Here is a 4,458-nt window from a genome sequence, read left to right on the forward strand (position 1 = left end):
ACATGGTGGCTCACAACCATCCATAACAAGATCTGATGCCCTCTTCTGGAGTGTCTTAAGACAGCTACAGTGTACTTACATATAATAAATAAATAAATCTTTAAAAAAAAACACATAAACAAACATTTATTCAGCTGACCTCCTTGAACAAATGTCATTCTGAAACTGCCAATATATATTTGTTTTCTAAAATGTATCATTGTACTTGTTTAGGCCAAAGGTACATATCAGTTAAACATCTTTGTGTGTATATGTGTGTCTCTTCATGGTACATACATTGAAGAACACAGATGACATAAAATGACAAGATTAGCCCTGGCCATTCTAGACTCATTCTGTTGAACCAGACTGGCCTTAAACACAGACGTTCACCTGCCGCTGTCTCCCAAAAGCTGAGACTAAATACGTGTGCCACCACTGCCAGGCTGAATATCTTTTAAGAATATAACCAGAGAGTGGCTCAGTCCTTAAAAGTATTGGCTGTCCTTCCAGAGGACCTGGGTTCAATTCCCAGCACCCACATGGAGGCTCACATCTGCCTGTAACTCCAGTTCCATGGGATCCAGCCACCTCCTCTGCCCTCTGAGGGCACTGCATACCATGGTGCATAGACATACATGTAGACAAAATGCCCAAACACAAGCAATATTATAACTTTTTGTTTGTTTGTTTGTTTGTTTTTGAAACAGGGTTTCTCTGTGTAGCCCTGGCTGTCCTGGAACTCACTCTGTAGACCAGGCTGGCCTCAAACTCAAAAATTTGCCTGCCTCTGCCTCCCAAGTGCTGGGATTAAAGGCGTGTGCCACCACGCCCGGCTATTATAACTTTTTTAAAAGAGTGCATGAAAGTAGGGTCTGGAGAGATGACTCAACAGTTAAGAGCACTGTCCAGAGGTCCTGAGTTCAATTCCCAGCCCCCACATGGTGGCTCATGGCCATCTATAAAGGAATCTGATATCCTCTTCTGTCATGCAGGTGCACATGTAGTAGAGCACTTATAAATAAATAAATTTAAAAAAAAAAAGAATGCATGACAGTAAAATAGAAAATACTTCATCACATCACTTTTCCATATGAATGTGAATTAAACAAAACAGGAACACTTGAAACAAGCCTCCATGTGTATGCTATCGACTACATTAGTAAAACAGCAAAGCTCTGCTCCTTTTCAGGAAAACCAAGACTCCTGAAAGGTGAAACCACTGTGACATCTTTCATGTCCTACCCTCAAGCCAAGCAAGCTCAGCTGTGCAGGAGACGAAGCTACCGATGAGCATCTTCTACACAGACACCTTTCTGTCTCCAGCCTTAGCATATTTTCAAGCCATCTGGCATCTATGTGTGCCTCTCTGGTTTGCCAGACCAATCTGTTTAGAACTGAGTATAACACTAGAGCTATAAGCACGGTGGGAAAAGCGAAGAACAGCACATAGTTAAAGTTGTATTCCAAAAGCTGAGCTATAAGCTACGTATACTTCACCTGGATGTCTAAAGTATCTCTACCAAAAGCATTAAGCTCTTTTGAGAATGTACAAACGACTCAGGACTGTCATAAGTCACTAGGATTCTTGGAGTTTTTTTTTCTCATTTTAATCTAAGCAGTCAAATAAAACATATCAAGAGGTAGTTCTACAAAGAAAAATTCATTGATAAATAAAATACTATATTTACAAAAATGCCTAAGGGCCAGTGAGGTAGTTTGGTCAGTAAAAAGCATTTACCACCAAGCCTGACAGCCTGAGTCGGCTACCCAGAACCTACAGAGTGGGTGGAGAGCAACTCCTGAAAGCTGTCCTCTGACCTCCACATGCAGACAGTGGGATATGCACATAACTGCACACAAACACAAATAAACAATAAATGTCAAAAATTAGTATCTAAGATTGAGATGGTGGTATACACTTGTAATCCCAGCCCTGACAAGGAAGAGGCAGGAGGACTGCCATGACTTCAAGGCCAGCCTAGGCTATGTTTTGAAACTCCAATTCAAAACAAAATCTAAGATTATGCATTTTACTTTGCCTAAAATTAGTCTGTATACTTTTAAAATGCTTGGAGGATGGAGAGAGAAACTAAGATAAAAAATATTCATGAATGTCCTTTTCCTTATATGCCCTGTTACCCAACTACTGTCCCTGGCAGCACCCAGCCTTTCCTTCACTTAAAATCTGGAATCAGAATTGCTTCTTTAGAAATAATCTAAGTGCCAGTAGCCTTGTTAGAAAAACTTCTATTAATCCCCACTGCCAGTTTGAAATAATGCCTTTTTCAAGGCATTTTAAAAAGAAACAGGTAATTACTACTGCACACAGAGTAAAGTGTTAGGACAAAGGCTTCTGAAATACAAACAGAAAGGTGTACTCAAAACACACAGTCTTTTCTGGGGAAGGAGTGGTCCTTCCGGATTTTCATTTGCCATCATATTAACTTCCAAGAGAATTGCTTCTTCGAATTACATGGAATCCCATCCTAAAAACGTCAAAACTTCTCAATCAGCCTTTCTTATAATTTCCCCCTAAATATTATCTCTTCTTGGTTTGTTTTGGTTTTGTCTTTTCGAGTCGGGTTAGTGACAGAAAAGTACTGTAAGCATTCCTACTTTACGCTTCTTCTCTACATTCAGTTTTCCAATTGCTTTGCCCAGCGTAAGCTAAGGATAGCAAACGGAATCTTATTCTTCCGTTTGGTTCGTTTCTTACTGGTACCTTTGGAGTACCGAAACAAAGAATTCGAAGTCCCTCTCTTGGAACTTCGGTGTAAATACACAAGGCAAGAGCTTCTGTCAGGGCTCGGCTCTCCTGCCAGCAGACCCCAGTCCTTTTGATTCCCTCCTTGCCAATTCCCTTTAAGCCCCAAGGCTTGGAGATCCCTCTGGTCCATCGGCTCTCCCGAGTCTGCACTCCCGCTCCTCTACCTCTGCAGAAAGAGACAAGTGTGTTTCCACCCTCTTTAATGAACTTCTCCCCTGAAAGCCTGCTCTTCCTCAAAATGCACTTCGCGCTATACTTCTTGGGGATGCAACTCCTGAGTCTTCTCTGCTGAGGTTTCCCGTTGCTCCGAACCCCAAAGCCAGCTCGCTACAATCCAGCCGGGAGATCCTTCGCTGACCCTTCAGAGGGGGCTGCGCCGCGTCCCCACGAGGTGGCCTCACGCCTCGGGAGGCCCAACGCTGGAGAGCTCCCCCAGGACCCGCACGGTAGTTTAGGGTCCGCTGTCCCAGAGCCGTCCTCTCCCCTAGGGAGACCGGCTCCCCATCCCCTCAGCGCCCCCCAAGTTACTCAGTGCTCTGCCAACCAAGGCGCTGGGGCTTTCCCTCCAAACCCTCCGCCCAGGGCTCCGTCCTCGCTCTGACACCCCCCCGAGAGAACCCCGGGAGCGGCGACTCCGTCCGCCCCGCCGCGGGGCAGGCCCGGTCCCTCCGGGTCCGATCGTGCGTGTCCCAGCGCCGTGGGCTGGGTCCCGGGGACGGGGGGGGGGGGTGTCTCTGTCCCGCCGCTGCCCCGTCCCGTGCCGCGCCAGCGCCCGCGCCCGCGCCCGCGCCTCTCGGCTTCCCTACCCGCCGCGAGCTCCTGCTCGGGTTCCACCCGCAGCCCCCGCAACCGCGAGGCCCAGTCCCCCAAGCCGGCTCGCGCAGCTACCTGCAGGGGCCGCCTCGCCTCAGCGCCTCGCCGCCGCCATCTTGCATTTCAGAGCGACTGCACTTTTCAGGGAGTCAACTCTGACCCGTGAACCCTAACCCCGGAACCACTCGGAGGGCCCTCGCGCGAGGGGGGGGCCACCCCTCCACGGAGCTCCGCAGCCCCGCAGAAGCGCCGAGACGCCAGGCCACGGTGCGAGAGAGACTCCGCTCCCCGAACCCACAAGGGCCGCGAGGAGGAGCCAAGCCGAGGCGGGGCGGGCCGGGCGCCCCACTCGAGGACTCGGCCGCTCCGCTGGGATGCGACCCAGGCCGCAGCTCGGGAAACCCGGCGCTGCGGGAGGTGTGCGCCGCCCCGCCCTCTGTCAGGCAGAGTCACGCCCCCTGTCAGGAGCGGGCCACGCCTCTGTCACTAGAAGCCCCGCCCCGCCGCGAGAAGCTCCTCCTTCCGGCCCTGCGAGGCTCCGCCCCGCTCAGGCGATTGCTCGGCCAGCGGTCGTCAGAAGTCGGACCCCGCCTCCCGCGACCTCGGTCGCTTTCTTCCATTGAAACGGCCTAGGTCCTCCGAAACCAACCCCTTTCTCTCCCGGGGGCCGGGCTCCTGAGGCCCCGCCCCTCCCGAAGCCCCGCCCACTGTCACTCTCGGCTCCTCCTCGGCAGCGCCCTCTGGATGCCAGCCGCGCCCCCGCCCGCTGTCAACAGTCCCGCGCTCCTGTCAGCGGCTGCTCCGCCTCCTCTAGCCCGAGTCCAGCGGGAGCCCCGTGGTTCCAGCTTTGGACGGGAAAAGTTGAGCGTGGCCCCACTTGGAGCCTCCCGCCTCTG

The 4,458-nt window shown here is 51.2% G+C and overlaps 1 protein-coding gene across 3 annotated transcripts in view; it reads right to left on the minus strand.

Moving 5' to 3' along the window:
- Zhx1 (zinc fingers and homeoboxes 1) overlaps positions 1–3,997 on the minus strand; it is a 27,132-nt gene extending 23,135 nt beyond the window's left edge. For 2 of the 3 annotated variants that reach the window (XM_021216614.1, XM_021216615.1), the window contains exon 1: positions 3,638–3,997. The gene's annotated coding sequence lies outside the window, so the exon portion shown is untranslated. The other variant, XM_029547948.1, reaches the window with a different exon arrangement.
- Positions 3,998–4,458: the final 461 nt, after the last annotated feature.

Source organism: Mus pahari, chromosome 17, assembly GCF_900095145.1.
Source record: "Mus pahari chromosome 17, PAHARI_EIJ_v1.1, whole genome shotgun sequence".
In the NCBI taxonomy this organism is placed as follows: Eukaryota; Metazoa; Chordata; class Mammalia; order Rodentia; family Muridae; genus Mus; species Mus pahari.